This window comes from Papaver somniferum, chromosome 10, assembly GCF_003573695.1.
Source record: "Papaver somniferum cultivar HN1 chromosome 10, ASM357369v1, whole genome shotgun sequence".
NCBI lineage: Eukaryota > Viridiplantae > Streptophyta > Magnoliopsida > Ranunculales > Papaveraceae > Papaver > Papaver somniferum.
This window is the reverse complement of record NC_039367.1, coordinates 136,142,652-136,161,359: the sequence shown is the minus strand read 5'-3', so window position 1 is coordinate 136,161,359 and position 18,708 is coordinate 136,142,652. Positions and strand designations below refer to the sequence as shown.

The window sequence follows — 18,708 nt, the reverse complement described above, 5'->3', positions numbered from 1 at the left end:
CAATTACAAATACGTTATAATTCAATCAACAAATAAGAATTGTATAAAAGAATTAATGGAACAAAATAAAAAAAGTAGAGTAAAACCAGATTGATGTTGGTTCATTTTTATTAGACATTTTCATATCCGCTCTCAAGTGAAGCTAGAAATGCAAAAGTAACTCGATAAGGGTAACTCCAACTCTCCAACCCATAAAAACCGCTTAAATTCACTAGAAAAGATGTTATTATATAGGTACTACTCCAAATATTGATTGTATGATTCCATTTCATAAATCTCATTCTGCAAACTTAATGAAAAGATAATTTCTCAATCAAATTTATTTCACGGTGTAAAATCTGAATTGACATTATAACTACTAGTACAACTAGCATCTGCCAAATTCAAAAACTTATACTCCCTGCGTCCCTAAATAGATGATCTATTTGACTTTAAAATTTTCCATCAATAGATGACCTATCTCACCAATCACGTGATATTTCTAAAACTACCCTTTTAATTGATTATAGTTAAGATAAGAAATATGTATAATTCGATATCCATGTTTATATTCATTATGTAGGTCTTTTAAAATGCTTTTCAACGGTATAAAGTTTACGAATATTCGTGGTATAGTTTAAGAAATAAGTTAATTCTAAATTTTACTAGTTAATATCCATAGAGATATAATTGTAAAAAAAATACTTAAACTACTCCCTTCTCCTCCTTTCCTTAAGAATTGTGCAAACATAAACTAGGTCATCTATTTAGGGACGGAGGGAGTGAATCTCCCCTCATTTAAAATGCTAAGTTATATAAGCTCCCACGTTGTACGATGAGTGTGACACCTCCCTCAAAATAAATTAGATAAAAACTTTGACATGGAGCAAGCTGGTGACGACAAGTGGCGGGACTCTATTGGTCGAAACATTAAAACATGAATTACACTTTATTTAAACCTTCTAATATAACTGTCTGTTTATAACACCGTTAGCGAAAATGTTGGTATACAACACTTATCTGAGTATTTACAGCTAACTAATAACTTACACTTGGTTTACACCAAAAACTTAATTGTACCTTACACCAACACTTATAGACCCGTAAGAAACCTAACATATTAGGGCTTTCCTCCTTCCCTACTTCACTTCTTCTTCTATGCTGAAAACCCATCTCTGAATCATACTGTTCTCAAACTCAAATCCATGAACATCTGTGATATTCTTCTCTGCTTTCTCATCTGCTACTCCAAATCAAATAACCATTTCATATTCCTCGTTTTTCAGCTTCTCGGCATAAACAAGTACGTGATTGAAACCCTAACGCTAACTATAAACAAGTGGTAATCAGAAGTAAAGATGGTGTAGCCAACCGCTAGCCTGATATTCTTACGTAAAAGATAAGTGTGAAAGTTATTTCTTTTTAGGGTCTGTACCATAGCTAATGGGCCGGACGGAATGACTACTGAGCTGTGCAGACCAAATTTTGGTATTGACAAAAATTTAAATTTTGAATTTCTTTCACATATCAACATGAAAATTTACATAAACATTAATTGTGTTTTTAATAATTTACATTAACCATTGAGTATAACTCAGGGACTCAGAAGAATCCATAGAATCAGTATATGGTACTATCTTAAGGACTAAAGCAACACTAAGTTTTCCATGTGAAGTGGGCACTTTCTTTCTGACCCACCTACAGCCGTGATGGTTGGGGCTTGTCCACTTACAGGACACGATGTGGCACAACCTGAATGGTAAAGGAGAATGACTCTAGCATTGGGATTCGTAAAGGTGTAGAGAGTGAAATGATCAAAAGTAGGGATATATTGTCTGGACTATAATAGTTGTTCCGGTTATAGAGTTTTCCTTTTCTTATAGATTTTAGGATTATAACAAATCATATAGTATGCACATGCTGTCTTTATGTTGCCCAAGTTCAACTTCCCTTGGAAATGGCTAAAACTTAGACTGGAAGATTCGAACATCCTACCACTAAAGTATGTGATGTTGGATGTAGGCATGTAACCCAATATATTTGCGCAGACCTAGTCCGCCACAACCTTGAGGGTCTTTTGAATAGTTTTGACCGCGCATACTATTGGATACCAAACAGAAAACCCTAGATATATATTCATCCTCTTCTTTTGCTTCATTTTATTTCATTTCCAGAGGGAGTTTTTATTGCAGTCTGTTGTTTTCTTAATGTATTCGATGTTTGTCCTCTATAATAACTGTACCATTACTATATATCATGTTGGGTTCATATATTTATTCTGTAATATTGGTTTAACATTTGTCTCTCGTAATTCTCATCTAATTGTAATATGGTAACTCGTCTTGCATGTTGCGTTACTTATGCAGGAAGGAAACTTGACCATCTCCAATACTCATTTTGCAAAGAGAAGGAAAAATTCTCATTTTTCTCGCATGTTTTCATATTCTGACTTGCTTTCCATCTCGAATACTCCATTATGATACTTCTTCACAATCAACAAACCTTGATGAAAACTTCTTAGGATCACAACGCATATCTCTCATTGATCATTCTTCAAGCTAGCTTAGCTGGCAATGCTTCATTGAATTTAGAAGCATTCTTAAAGCCAAAATCTTCATGTTTGTATGTACGAAAATAAATACCTACGAGATTACATGGCCAAGAGGTTTGTTATAACGAGGACGCCGAGGAGATAACATGGCAGGATGATTAACTCACGGAGAGTTAATTTTTACACTTTAAATATTGTACTCCCTCCGTACCATATATATAGGCGGAGGGACCAAATCTTTTTTTCTTTTTGAATCAGAAGCTCCTGTAATTGACAGATTTAAAAACGCAGCACGCCTTTTAAATCCATAATATTTTTTTTTATCCTGCCCGAATAATCTAAGTCTAGCTTCCCAGACTTGAAATCGAATCCTCCATCTATAAATGATATATGTTAAGTTAAACATAGAAAGTGCATCTAATGGTTTTATGTTAAAATGAACTGCAACTAGGGGAATAAGAGGAACAAGACAATTCAACTTACATATGTTAGAAATATGTTAGTATTCCTTACATTACACAAATGTTTGTATACTTACAATACCAACTTTCCAAGATTTACATGAACACACAAGCACATTATTGAACAAGAAGATTATAGTGATCAATATTGTCTACAAGCAGTTTAAGAAACTATCTTAAAACATTATGTATTAACCTGGGTATCATATGAAAATCTTATATGCCTAATTTAGGATCCGAAACAGTGCATGCTAAGAACCCAAAGTCTCAATATGTACAATCCTACATATACTTCATATATGTGCATATGTATGGACAGATGTTTGAGACGTTTTCTCAAATACTCTGTACACACAAAATTGTAAACTTTATATTATCACAAACAATTACAAATCCGTTGTAATTCAATCAACAAATAAGAATTATATAAAAGAATTAATCAAACAAAATAAAACAAGTAGAGTAAAACCAGATTGATGTTGGTTCATTTTTATTAGACATTTTCATATCCGCTCTCAAGTGAAGCTAGAAACACAAAAGTAACTCGATAAAGGTAACTCCAACTCTTCAACCCATAAAAACCGTTAAATTCACTAGAAAAGATGTTATTATATAGGTACTACTCCAAATATTAATTGTATGATTCCATTTCATAAATCTCATTCTGCAAACTTAACAAAAAGGTTTCTCAATCAAATTTATTCCATGGTGTAAAATCTGAATTGATATTATAACTACGAGGGAAGATCCCCTCACACTTTTATTATCACACTATCTCACACGTTGGGCGTCATTTTGCGAATAAAAACTAAACCGTAATGGATTTGAAGATAATATTTTGGGGATAGATTCCTCTTACCAAGTTCTACCTGCCTGCCAAAATTGAGCACATTCCGAAATATGAAACCTCACAATCTACCGGTCTTAATTTCGACGGTCAGAAATCCATTGATTTTCAACGACTCATTTTCAAAGTAGTAGATGGTGGTGTTATATGTCTCGGAATACACTCATTTTCGGTTGGTATGTAGAACTTTGTAAGAGGAACATATCCCCAAAATATTAACTTCAAATCCGTTACGGTTTGGTTTTTGTTCACAAAAATGACGCTCAATGTGTGAGACAGTGAGATAATAAAAGTGTGAGGGGATCCCTCCTATATACTACTAGTAAACCTATCATCTGCCTTCAAAAAGTTATACTCCCTGCGTCCCTAAATAGATGATCTATTTGACTTTAAATTTTTTTCCCATCAATAGATGACCTATCTCACCAATCACGTGGATATTTCTAAAACTACCCTTTTAATTGATTATAGTTAAGATAAGAAATATGTATAATTCGATATCCATGTTTATATTCATTATGTAGGTCTTTTAAAATGCTTTTCAACGATATAAAGTTTACGAATATTCGTGGTATAGTTTAAGAAATAAGTTAATTCTAAATTTTACTAGTTAATATCCATAGAGATATAATTGTAAAAAAAATACTTAAACTACTCCCTTCTCCTCCTTTCCTTAAGAATTGTGCAAACATAAACTAGGTCATCTATTTAGGGACGGAGGGAGTGAATCTCCCCTCATTTAAAATGCTAAGTTATATAAGCTCCCACGTCGTACGATGAGTGTGACACCTCCCTCAAATTAAATTAGATAAAAACTTTGACATGGAGCAAGCTGGTGATGACAAGTGGCGGGACTCTATTGGTCGAAACATTAAAACATGAACTACACTTTATTTAAACCTTGTAATATAATTGTCTGTTTATACCACCGTTAGAGAAAATGTGGGTATACAACACTTATGTGAGAATTTACAGCTAACTAATAACTTACACTTGGTTTACACCAAAAACTTAATTGTACCTTTCACCAACACTTATAGACCCGTAAGAAATCTTACATATTAGGGTTTCCTCTTGCCCTACTTTACTTCTTCTTCTCTGCTGAAAACCCATCTCTGAATCATACTGTTTTCAAGCTCAAATCCATGAACATCTGTGATATTCTTCTCTGCTTTCTCATCTGCTACTCCAAATCAAATAACCATTTCATATTCCTCGTTTTTCATCTTCTTGGCATAAACAAGTACGTGATTGAAACCCTAACCCTAACCATAGACAAGTGGTAATCAGAAGTAAAAATGGTGTAGCCAACCGCTAGCCTGGTATCCTTACGGGAAAAATAAGTGTGAAAGTTATTTCTTTTTAGGGTATGTACCATAGTTAATGAGCTGTGCAGACCAAATTTTGGTGTTAACAAAAATTTGAGTTTTGAATTTTTTTGACAGATTAACATGAATATCTACATCAACATTAATTGTGTTATTAATAATTTCCATTAACCATTGAGTATAACTCAGGGACTCAGAAGAATCCATAGAATCAGTATATGGTATTATCTTAAGGACTAAAGCAACACTGAGTTTTCCATCTGTAGTGGGCACTCTCTTTCCAACCCTCCTACAGCCGCGACGGTGGGGGCTTGTCCAATTCCGGCACATGATGTAGCACAATCTGAATGTCAAAGGAGAATGACTCTAGCAATGAGATTAGTAAAGGTGGATTCATTGTCTATATTTGGATTATAACAATTGTCCCGATTATAGAGTTTTCCCTTACCTATAGATTTTAGGACTATAACAAATCCTATATTATGCACATGCTATCTTTGTGTTGCCCAAGTTCTACTTCCCTTGGAAATGGCTAAAACTTAGACCGGAAGATTCGAACATCCTACCACTAAAGTATGTGATGATGGATGTAGGCACGTAGCCCAATATATTTGCGCAGACCTAGTCCGCCACAACCTTGAGGGTCTTTGACTAGTTTTGACCGCACATATTATTGGATACCAAACAGAAAACTCTAGATATATATTCATCCTCTTCTTTTACTTCATTTTATTTCATTTCCTTTCTCTCAAACTCTCTCCAGCGCCGTCATAAACCATAAGTGGTCAAATACGAGATCTATAGAAATCCATACCAGGATCAAGCGAAAAACCTTATTTCTAGCTAAAAGATTTCAGTTTACCTGCTTCGTCTTATTCTTCTCCATCTTTGGCCAAGTAAGTAACTGGAGTTCCTCGTTTACTCTATGACATTTCTGTTTGATTAATGTTTACTACCATAGTTATGGATGATTTTATACATAAATTCTAAACAATATCTTGCATGATTTTATATAGCTTGAGAATACCCCTAGTGATGGATGACTGTAGAATACCAGTGGAACTACGCTTTGTTTGTTGTCTAGCTCTAGATCTTGTACTGTGGTGTTACCGGCAGACCAAACGATGAGAAATTGATTTCCCGTCCGTCACAAACAATGTCCAAAACATTTAAGATTATTAAACAAACTGATCACAACTTTCAATTAAATAGAATTCATAGTTGAAATTTATTCAATACATCCATCAGATCCGATTAAATTACATGCCACTGCTACTTCACTAAAATTAAAAACAAATGTGATATTTACACTTGTGTTTGTTGCAGTAGTATTGGCATATCATGTCTAGAAGGGGAAACTAAGCGCTTCATACACTAAACAAATCTAAGAGGTATTGATTGAAACTCCCCTGTCTTCTCATGCTGCAAGTCTCAACTGCTACAGTTTGCAAACTTATGTAGTTTTTCCAACTCAAATTGGGTGGATAAGCAATGTGAAATATCTAGTGTAATCTAACTTGTTTTTCATTACAGGAGTAAAGAAGAGAAAGATGTGGATAATGGACGAAAGATTGGATGGATAATTTAGATGACATAACTAAAATTGGTTTGGGCGGGCTCGGGAATGATGGCACTTTTTGGAATCACACTTACTAATTTCCAAGGTCTTGACGGCAGAGATAAGTGCGATGCCGGGCCAGAGACGGTGAAGAAGATCTTGAAAACTGGAGGTGTGTCCCTAATGCTTCTTACTGCTTCTTCATTTGCTGCTATATGCACAAAAAGTGTTGAAAAATCTTTCGAGAATACGAAGGACAAATTGAAGAAGAAGATTTTGAGGTTTGGATAAAGCATGTGCATCGTCCCAATGGATTAACTCTCCTGTCTGGTTTACGAAGCCCTTAGAATTTCATTTTTCATTCATTCCCCAAAACTCAAAACACTTTGATTTTGTTCAGTGCGAAACCTAAAAACTTCAACAAAAAACATTTTATCCTCCATGGTTCTGTTTTTGACATCACGGCAGAAATAAATTTCTGTTTCCAAATCATCAACATCAGCAGGATTTGGTGGTAAAGATGTTCTAGGTATAATAATCTCATTAACCTTACTTCTCTTTCATTTTGTTCTTTTTAATTGTGTGTGTTCTGTGGGTTTGGTGTTTTTGCTGGGAATCATGATTTGTTCAATTTAACTTATCTATAAGTGTATGTTTTGAAGTTCTGAAATTTTGTTTTTCCATGAATCAAAAGATAATTTTGCCTTTTGTTTTTGCTTTTAATTGTATATATGTGGTTTTTGCTGGTAATCATGAAGATTTGTTACTTACTTGTGTTTGTATGAGTTTTGGGTTCAATTTAATTTGTAAAGAGAATGCCGGATCACTTTTTTGAGCCCAACTGGAGGAAACTTGGTCATGGTTTTCTTTTACTGTAGGCATTCCCTATTCCTGTAATTTGTTTAGTTTGAAAGTGGTTCTTTTTAGATAATAAAACAACTACAGCTTAATGGTGCATCTATCTGCAGTTTCGAATTATGACTTACGATGCCCATGTGTGTGATATATGCTGATTTTTGTTTATTTTTGTCTTTCGTGTTGTTACACATCAGTTAGGAAGATTGTCCTGGATAATCATATTGCTTCGTCACATTTTGATATACAAGGAAAGGATTCAGTGTCAAAGCCATAGACTCGCAGTTCAGGTTCCTATAGCTGTTGGATTGGATATATCACATGTTAGTTGTTGGTATACTCAAAGTGGTGATGTGAGTCCATCTCTCATTGTCAGACTGATCCCTCAGCGACAGACGGCAGTGCCCTGTTGGAAGGCTAATGCAACAGGGAGAAACTACAACTCTACGCATGACATTTTGGAGAAAACCTACAAAAGAAATTTTTGGACGACAAACAGTGAAGCTTGCGCTTTGTGCGTTTCTTGAGGTATTTTTTCTCCTTTTTTCTTATCTTCAGTTGCCTACTTGCCTTTATCGGAAGTCATCTTAGCTAGTCAAGTGCCCTTATGCAAGCTGAACAGAACTGTGTGTATCCTGGTCCAGTTTTGATGACCATAAAACCTGGTGTCTGCTTTCTCTTTGGGTTGTTATTTGGGTAATGCAGTGGAAGACATTAGCTGTAACTGCGACTTAGCATTACACAGGATTCTATTTGGGTTGCTTGACCTTAATTTGCATTTTATTTTAATTACCTGAAAATAGTTATTCAGACAGATGTCAACATGATCTTAATATTTGTAGCAGGTAGATGAAACTGATGGTGCTGTTTAACTTTAGCTTATTATATCAATGCATTATTCAGAACTACTGAATATAGCTGTATAACTGAGCTGACATATGTCTTGTGCACCCTTTCTGAAGGTACAGTATGGATTGCATTTATGGACCTGTCAGTATTTAAGAACCAGTCTTGTCTCCCATGATCAGGAACAATGATATAGATATATCTTGGAATTTAAGTCTTTTGCATAAGGATTTTGGTGGTTTTAGGGGTCCCTATTTGGATCGAATAATATGAACGTATGAAGGAATTTTCTTAAGTTTCTGAATACGTTGTTCAAATTGTTTTGCTGCAGTGTTGTACATTAGAGAAGTGGAAAGATTAATGTTCGAGTTTGTTACCATTCTTGTTGTTGGTCTAAGGAACCGAATTATGGAATTCAAGGTTCTGGAAGAACCTTTTAAAGTGGATCCCAATTTTTGACCTTGTAATAGATGATCGTAATTGCTTTGCTTTTCAGTCTCACATTATGGCCCATCCAACTGTTTGGTCAGTATTGTTGTTGAAAGTCCTCACTTTCTCGGATCTGTCTCTTAAAAGGAATGTCTTTAAATACTGTTCTTGAAATTCTGGTAAAAATCGATGTCAGAATTTTCCTATCTAGCAAACTGATATTGTTAATTTTAAAACAGTGTATGATACTCGCGTAACATGTCCCCAAGTTAGTAACATACGGAAGTAATCCATTTGATGCAGTATAGCACCCTGAAATTTCATTATTTATTGGTTTGTCCTGGTTTCACAAGGTAGCCAAATGGTTTAAGTGGTACTGATAAGAGGCAGAAGTCATGGTATTTACTTCATGCCTATCACTTAATGTTCACCATAGATCTGTATTTGTACAGTTGGATTCAGCGGAAAAGATTTTTCACCCTATTAAACTTATTTCATTACTTGTTGGTTTGATGCAGTACAGCACCCTGGAATATCATTATTTAATGGTTTGTCCTGGTTTCACAAGGTAGCCAAGTGGTTTAAGTGGTAGTGATAAGAGGCAGAAGTCATGGTATTTACTTCACCCCTATCACTTGATGTTCACTATAGATCGATATTTGTATATTTGCATTCAAAGAAAAAGGTTTTTCCACCTTATTTAACTTATCAATAACAACGCGAGTATCTGTCCTTGCACTTGAAGAAGCAAAAGAGCCTTCGTTGAGCATTCCATAGTCATATATTTTTGGTGTCTAGTATTATTTATATAACCTCAGGATTTAAGAAATCAAGGTTATGGGTTTTCTCCAATTCCATTTAGGTAACTCTACTCAATACAAGGCTTGATCTTGGTTTCCTGTTTAGATTCTGGTGCAATTTCTGATGAGAAGCTCTTTATGGATGGATATTTTTTTCAAGTTCTGTTGGATATCAATTTTCCATTTAACTCACCTTTAATTGTACGGTGTATGCTTTGAAGTTCTTAAATTTTGTGGTTGCATGAATCAAAATGCATTTTTTCCTTTTGTGTGACCACTTCTCATTGTGTGACTGATTCCTCAGCTACTGATGATAGTGCCAGCTTGGATGGCTAATGCAACAGGGGGAAACTCCAACTCCATGCATGAATTTTTGGAGAAAACCTACAAAAAACTTTTGGACAAGAAACTGTGAAGCTTGCTATTTGTGCATTACTCGAGGTATGTTTTCTCCTTTTTTTGTTTTGTACTGTTGGCTACTTGCCTTTATTGGAAGCCATCGTAGGATTCCTCGTATGTCGTATATCTAAGTTAGTCAAGGGTCCTGAGCGAATCTTAAGAGCTTATTAAGTTCATATTAGTTAATAGTGAGCTTTCAACAATGATCATATGCACTTTTACTTGACGGAAACCTTATGCTAGCTGTACAAAATGTATTTATCCTTATTTAGTTATGATGACCATATCTGGTTTCTCTTTAAAGACACCTGAATGAAGTAGACAATAAGGTTGAGCTTCTCAAATTAAAACATGAAACTGGGACTTCGCGCTATGCAGGATTGTACTTGGGTTGCTTGAACCTTAATTTGCATGTTATTTTATTATTTTATTTTATTTTTTGCTTTGAAAAATCTTAGTTTGTTTCCAACTGTAATTAACTAGTTAAGAGCATTGTTTTAGTTACCTGAAAAGTTTGTTTGGATGATAGTTGGTGATAAAGGTTGAAGAGATAGATGTCCATGTTCAAGTATAACCGCAGTCTCTGTGTTTTATGTGTTTTGCAGTGAAGATTATCTCTTGTTATTATGTGGTTTTAGTTCTTATTACTAGCTATTTGCCTTGCTAAAGATTTCATCCATGTTTGGCTTTTTGAACGACTCCACTGGTTTTTAATATAGAGAAGCGTGGAAAATAATGTAATTCCTTTATTAATGGCTTTGCAATTGGTTGCACTTTTATAGGTCCTGTTGCTGAAGACATGTACGGTATACCATTGGCAAGTAGCAATATGGGTCCTCCAGACAGTCCGTAAGCAGGAGGAGGCTTTTTAGTTGTGATTCACTTTTCTCCAGATTCCATTTAAACCACCAAAGTACCGTGTACAAGGTGTTGGAAAAACCTGACAAAATCGGCGGGCTGTGAAGCTTATGTAATCTGCTAAGCAAGTTATTCTGTAATAATGATTGGTTAGTTGAGGCACTTTTGGTCGGGTTATTTAACTGTACTTTCTTTATGCAGTTCTGTCGTTACCTTTTTAACTGGGAAAGATTAGGACTAGTACACTGATGTGAAAGAGAAACTCTTGGAAGCTGCTTGTAATTCTCCTGCATTAGCCCTTAGGTTCCGAGTTCAATTCAACAAATGGGCCATCATAGTTCGACTGCTGTTGCCAGAGAGAACTGTCCTCATGCAGAAAGGCATGAAAACGGTATTGAGGCCATACTTTGAGCTTACAAATGTGACTCTTCAAACTTGCACTAAATGAGGTATTGCCTATTCTTCTGCTCACACTGGTTGAATCCCAGCTTGCTTTTTTTTTGTGTTTTTTTTTTCTCTGTATCTTTTTTGTCTTGTAACTATGTATATTTTCTGTGACCTGCCAATATGGAATACCTTTGGATAACTTGACTCAGAGGGTGGGTGCGACTGCTGAGTTATTGCTCCATGTGAGCCCTTCAATTAGTCAAGTAGGAAAAAATCACATTAAATGTTACACATTGTGGAGGGATTTTGACGAGATCATCAAATTTTGTTTTGATTTTCAGGCTTCTCGTATAGGGATGTTGCGGATAAGTTTGCAAGTATTGCCAGCTCAGACAGGACTCCCAATCTGATTGTGATGTTGCGACATATTGTCATCCGGACAGGGCTTTGCAATATAAGCATCTCTTATCCTCGCATTTCACTTGTTCACGTTGCTCACAAGCTGAGGTTAGACTCAACGAACCCTGTGTGGTGCCGAGAGCATTGCAGCCAAGGCAATCCGAGATTGTGCCATCGATGCAACTTTGGACCCTACAAACGGGTGGAGGATGGTACCTAAGGAGACTGGAAATACTCCCTCTGTAAATGAACCTAATCTGCTTTCATCTCGAGGACTGCCTTCTGCCTCAACATGCATAATGAAGCTTGGCGCCTTGGGATTCTCTCCAAAAGAAAAGAGAGGTGAGAGACGACAACAGAAGGAGCTTGTGAAGCATATTGCCGTGGTCTGTGGATGATGACAATGAGTTCTAACTGTCGCCTTCCAGCATTTGTCAAGCTGTTACTATGACAGTACCATTCCTTATATTTATAAAAACTGATCTTGGTGGGTTTTAAAAGAAAATGAAAACGACAAGCATGTTTGCCGAAATGGTTTTTGTTAAAGAAATTTACAAGAATATTTATATCATAATCATTTTCAAATTTTACCAGGTCTTAAAATAGATCCCAATTCCCGATCTTGTGAAGAACTCTTAAATTGACGTAAGTGCTCTGTTTTTGAGGGCCGGCCTTACCAACTGTTTGATGGCTGAAACCAGTTTCAGAGTCGTGGCTTTTCTGGGTCTCGCTCTTAAAAGAACTCTTCCAATACTGCTCCTGAAATTCTCATACACGTGGATGTCGGATTTTTTTCAGAACGGTAGTAACTTATGGCGCACCCTGGACGTGGAGTGCCAGTTTTATTCATTTTTAAATGTGGGTTGAATTCTATACAATCCTAACTTCTTCGGAATGAAAAACTCTATAACCAGGACAACTACATTCTACATAATGATTGGACCCGCCACCAATAAAGTGGGCCCTGTTAATCCCCTTGGGTGATGGGCCCTCAAATGTGTGAGTTCAACAGCTGTGCTTTTAAGTTAGGGAAAATTAGTCGGATGCCCAATTTTTTTTCTTACCGTCGGGTCCGCAATTATTTTTAGATTCCGTCGCACCCAAAATATCTAAAAAATGTTAAAAAACCACGTGAAAACTCAAATATCTAAAAAATGTTAAAAAACCACGTGAAAACTCAAATGTGCTTTAGCGGTTTCATTAATTTCTCAACTTCCCAGTAACCGTACTCCACTAATTTCATTTATTTCCAGCCGTTTCTCCTCTCGGTTATAACATCGGATCTTCTCTGTAGAGAAATTACTTTCTCGATCATTCAAAATCTAGAAATCGATCATTCCCCTGCTTCAATCGATCGAAATCAGTTCAACAAAACCTATAAATTACTTTCCCTACTTCTATTGAAATCAGTTCAACAAACCCTAGAAATTACTTCCCATACTTCAATCGATAGAAATCACTTCAGTAAAAATGGAGGAAACATCAACAAAATAAAAGAATTCTGGTATGAAAAGCTAGTTTATTCGATTTTATTCTTGCATGCATTCACTAGATTCGATTTTTTTTTTCGATTTTAGCTTTTGTTCTTGATGATGATGACCTAAAAAGATGAAGAAGGGGAAACTGATGGTGACCTCCAACTAAGGGAGATGAGAACCAAGTCAAAGCACGACGCTGCCAGGAAGAAAAAGAAAGTCTCCGGCATGACAGGTTGTATAACAATTTATGTTTACCAAAAAACACTGCATGGCACCCTGTCTAACTTACCATTTTTAAGTTTTACTTTTTCATTTTAATCTACCTCAGTTTTAACATCCTTTTTACTTGCTAATGATGATAACCTAAAAGAGGAAAAAGGGGAAACTGATGGTGACCAGCAATCAAAAGAGACGAGAACCAACAAAAAGCACGAAGCTGCCAAAAAGGAAAATCTTTTGTATGCATTTACATTCCTTCATGTGTCTGTGATTCATGTTTGCATAACAAATTCTGTAGTAAAAAGCACATGTTATGCAGAGGAAAAAAATCTGAATAACATGTTATGCAGCATAAATTAAATGTGCATAACTTGTTATGAAGATGCATGACAGGTTATGCTTACCAAAGTTACTGCATAACCTGATACGAATAACTTATTTATTTTTTTGTCAAAAAGATCCTGAAGCAAACCCCCCATCAAGGAAGTCGCAGAGATTGAAAGATCAGGTATCACCTAGTTCACCTAAGCCGAAAGCAGAAAAGAAAAAAAAAACTAAAAAGAAAGCGGGTGCGAACTTAACTTGCCTATATCTTTCATGTTTCCGAACATAACTTGATCTTTTCTGTTATGCATGATTTTGTTCTTGTTTGTTATTAGATTATGATCGGCAAGATGAGGAGCAATTAATTGCGAATACTAGTCCATCTAGAGTTCATGCTGATAAAGATACTAAGGGGAAAAAAAAGCAGAGAAAGCTGCACTAAAGAAAGTTTTGGATAATGATGAAACAAATGATAGGAGAAAGATGGTAAGATTTTTTTGTGATATCTTTTGTGTGATATATTGTTTCTTTGGTGTGATTGATTTGCTTCAATGTTGATTTGGTCTGTTTTAGTCAAGCAAGCTGTTGATAATCAGAAGAAAAGAAAAAGACGTGAACCCAAACAATCAGAAGACCTGAAAAGGAAGAAGAAGGAGAAGCAAAGTGAAAGATCTGAAAGCGAAGGAGAAGATAAAAAAGAAGAAGAACCTGTTCAGCAATGTGTCATCTATAAATAAGGTGCGTTGAATTATTGTTATGCATTAGTTAATAAATTTCTCTTGATCATTTACCTGCTTGTTCTGTAGTTAACAGCTTGTAAAACACATAATGCTTCCTCAAAAAAAAATTGCATAATAGGTTATGCAGAAAAATGGTTGTGTATAATATCTCATTACCCGTCTTTTTACATTTTAAGAAGTAGTGCGTCATAGGTTATCAATGGTAAAAAATATGCATAATACATTTTAAGAAGTAGTGCATTATAGGTTATGCATGGTAAAAATCGTGCATAACAGTTTATGAAGACGTCTGAATAAGCGGCATAGGAGGTTATGCAGTCAAAATAGTAGTTCTAACTTAATAATATGCAAAAAAATTTCTATTGTTTATGCAGCTAAACCTAAACCCAAACCTGCAACTCAGGGAGGTACTTATAGAGCAGGTTTTCTAAGGGTAGGTACCTTGTTCATAAAAATAAGGGAATAGGTGGTTTAACTCCAATGCAGGCTAATATGATGAATGTGTGTCCATTTGGGAAATTCTATAACTGGTTATATATTGCGAAATGTCATACTTGGATGGTAAGATCAACCATCTGATGGATGAGGTCCTTTTATCATATGATCATGATGATTTGAGTCAACATTCATTCAAGGTGTCCGAAAACAAGTCTATACAGTCAACGGGTAGTGAGCTTGCTGTTACTTTTCAGATGCCAAGAGTTAAAGTAAATAGAGGAAGATATATTCTGACTTTTAAGGTAGAGATATCGATGACTCAGTCGCTTGCCCTCATCAAGCAATTCCCATGAAAAACAAAGTCATGTAATGTGAGTACAGATCCCAAAGAACATGTAATAAAGGTGGATGATATTCAAAGGATGGTGTTCGAAAAACTTGATAAGAAAGGTCATGAAGAGGAAGTTGTCTCTTTTGTCTTCCTTTACATGCTAGTCGTCTTGTTCTTTTGTGGGTCAATAGGAGACACTTTGGACGTCTCATATGTTGATTTGGTGAAGAATTGGGAGACTATGGACTCTGTATCATTTCCTGATCTAATTCACGAACACCTGATGGACGTCATCAAGACTATGAAAAAAAGAATCGCCTTATCACAAGTTGCACTTGTTGCACGATATACTCTCTTGTGAGTTTTTTTTAATCTCTATAAATAAACCATTTTTACACAATATCTATTAGTTATTATTATTTTATTTTATTTTGCATCCTTGGTTGGCTGTGCACTCTAACATAGATGAGATATCATCCGAAATCGTGAAGGTCAGTGACGCTGCTACACCAAGAGCTGCGAACAATGAAGAAAGCAATGCTCAAGAAGTATATTACAAACTTAGAGGTACTTGTTTAAAAATATCTTATGCGGCTGCAATTGTGAATGCATGACCAGTTATGCATTATTTAAAAACGATAAAGTGTTAAGCATTGTATGAAATATGAGTGCATAACCCTTAATAAATAATTGCATAACTAGTTCTGCAGCTCTGATGTTTAATGCATGACTATTTATGCATTGTTTAAAATGAGCATTGCTTTCTTGAAGAGAACTTTAGAAAATATGCTTCTTGAGCATAACTTAAAATATTTGCATCCAAAAATGACTAGTTTTAGATGTTATGCATATAAAAAATGTTTTTATATTTGTTATGCATTCCCTGATGAGTATTATTAATCATGTTGCAGTTTCATGAGAACTTTAAAGATGCGTACAATGCAGTGGAGTCGGAACTCTGTGAACCAAGGGAACCAAAAAAAAAGAACTATATATATATATATATGAACTCATCGCAATGAATATTGAAGAGGACAGAGACAAGTATGAAGAAGCATTTCTGGATGCGTTGCAAATCATTGACACAAGAAACGTGTCCCGGTAGTCCTGGAAAAAGGTTGAAGATTGTTCAAGAAATGCTACAAGACTTGAAATAGACTCAGGAAACAAAAATACAGAATGGAGAAGCGTTCGATTTTGACTGGTATGATGATCTGAAGAAGTTTCTCATTGCTTCATGCATAAAAGAGGAGGTGCGAGTGGAATCATCAGGTGGACCTAGCGTCGATGCATCATCAGCTGAGCCTAGCGTACCACTGAGTCAAAATTTTCCAAGGAATGAGAAACTTGTTGAAGTTGTATCTCCAACTGATCAACCTACACAAAAATCATTGCCCCAAGTTATCAGACTTGATAGCCAAGACCAAACGGCTAGTGAAGGACACCAGTCTTCACCTTTAAAGTTCATGAACCTGAAAAAAGTAGTTAATCACTCCAGCGACAAAGAAACAGACACGCCAAAGGAAATGGAGACAATACCAAATCTATTAACAACTCAAGAAAGAATTGAAACACAAGAAAAGAATTTTTGGATGGTGATGATGGTGCTGGAGGAGAAGACGATGACATTCTTCTAGAAACTCAGAAGAAAGCAGAAGCAGGTGAAGGGACCACATTTAATCTCCATATTTCACAAGGAGAAGATGGTGGTGGAGGACCACAACATCAAGCTATTGAGATGCCAGAAGAGCCAGTCGCTGAAAATCCGCAACAACCCGCTGTTGAGATACCAGGACAACCAACTATATATTGAGACGTCCAGTGATGTGTTGAGGTACCTGTAAGAAAATCCTTTAACTCCAGATGAGAACAAAAATGACTCGAATGAAGCCGCACATAACCCTTAACTCCAGCCACACAAGATGCTGAAAACAAAAAGACTCAAATGAAGCTGCAGAGATAATTTCACAGAGCATAATACAGAAAATATAAAATCAGATTATGTCATAATAACATCTTTACATGAACTGCTTATGTTATGCAGAAAAAACAATCTGAATAACGTGTTATAAAGTTAAATGCGCATGACTTGTTATGTTGATGCATGACAGGTTATGCTTACCAAAAGTTACTACATAACCTGATATGAACAACTTATTTATTTATTATGTTGTTGTTTAATCAACTATATACTATTTATTGGTTATATCTAACACATTTTGGTTAATGAATCTCTAGGAAGAAGAACTAGGAGCACTAGTGGAAAATAGCATTTTTGCGACCGACAAAGCAAGTCATAGATACGAGTTAAATGACTTGCTTTGGCGGTCAAGGAAAGGGTCACTGTTTGAGCGTCTTTTTCAGATATGACGTGTCACTGCGGGTCGTTGAAAATCTTATATCAACGACCGATATTAACGGTCAATGCTTTATGACTCACTTCAATCAGTCATAGATATAAATTTTAATATAAAAAAAATAGATTCAGATTGGCTGTCTGGCCTGACTGAATCTGACTAAATATGAAATCAAACACAAATGAGACTCAAATGAAAACCAAATTCAAATGAGAATCAAATGAAACTCAAATTAGAATTCAAATGAGAATCAAATGAGACTCAAATGAAAACCAAATTCAAATCAAATAAAAATGAGAATCAAATTAAACTTGCACACAAATAATCATTCAATTTAACATTCATTGATTCATTGGTTTCAAACTACACAAAAAGGATTAAAATTTGGAGTACATACTAATATAAGTCTAAGTCCTACCGAAAAGTTGCAAGACAAGTGCAGTTAAGCAACAAAATGATTTACTCCCTTCTTATGTGCTGGAAACCATATCGATTGCATAAACTTTCTCTTGAACAGCTTGAGTTGATGGCTGAGTACACCTTCAACAATTTTGCAGTCATACGCAGCAAAAACCTTCTGAAAAGCAGTTTTCAAGAGAACAATTTTCAGTTCCTTGTTGTTTAAAGTTGTGAAATACATTTGTATGCTATGCTATAACGAGTCAGAAAAGCAAGTATTCAAGAGATACGCTTCTACAACTTTGCATTCTTATGAAAAAACTATCTGATATTTAGTCACATAGAAATACGCAACAAATGCCTAAGATTGTAAAATTATGGCAATAAATTACTAGTCTAATCCAATAACAATCAGACAATGAATATATCTATAGTTAGAAGGAAAACGACCTGAACAATTATAACTTCACAAGACTTGTAAGAAAAGTTAGGTTAATAAGATGATATCAAATTCCAGCGAAATGGAGTTGTGCAAAGAAAAAAATTGATGGTAATCATGAATCAACAATAGTTTAAGACATCAATAATCCAAAAATTTAACTCCAAGTTCTTTTTCCTACAAAAGTGGCAAGATTGTGCTAATCACTATATAATTTCTGAACCTTACTTGACTGGAACCAACTGGTGGTACATTAAACCACTACAAGTATTCACACATAAATCAC

General features: G+C 35.3%; 1 long non-coding RNA gene across 10 annotated transcripts; it reads left to right on the top strand.

The window, feature by feature from the left end:
- The first annotated feature begins 5,914 nt into the window (after positions 1-5,914).
- On the top strand, positions 5,915-12,300 carry LOC113318915. Of its 10 annotated transcripts, none has more exons than XR_003344953.1 (10): positions 5,915-6,062; positions 6,493-6,557; positions 6,700-7,253; positions 7,777-8,107; positions 8,542-9,252; positions 9,373-9,467; positions 9,972-10,095; positions 10,836-11,023; positions 11,113-11,360; positions 11,640-12,300. It is a non-coding gene; the product is annotated as an uncharacterized LOC113318915 (long non-coding RNA). The 10 variants fall into 10 exon arrangements; XR_003344947.1 differs by having other exon boundaries at positions 9,959-10,095; XR_003344950.1 differs by lacking the exon at positions 8,542-9,252 and having other exon boundaries at positions 6,700-6,896; positions 9,959-10,095.
- The last annotated feature ends 6,408 nt before the right edge of the window (positions 12,301-18,708 follow it).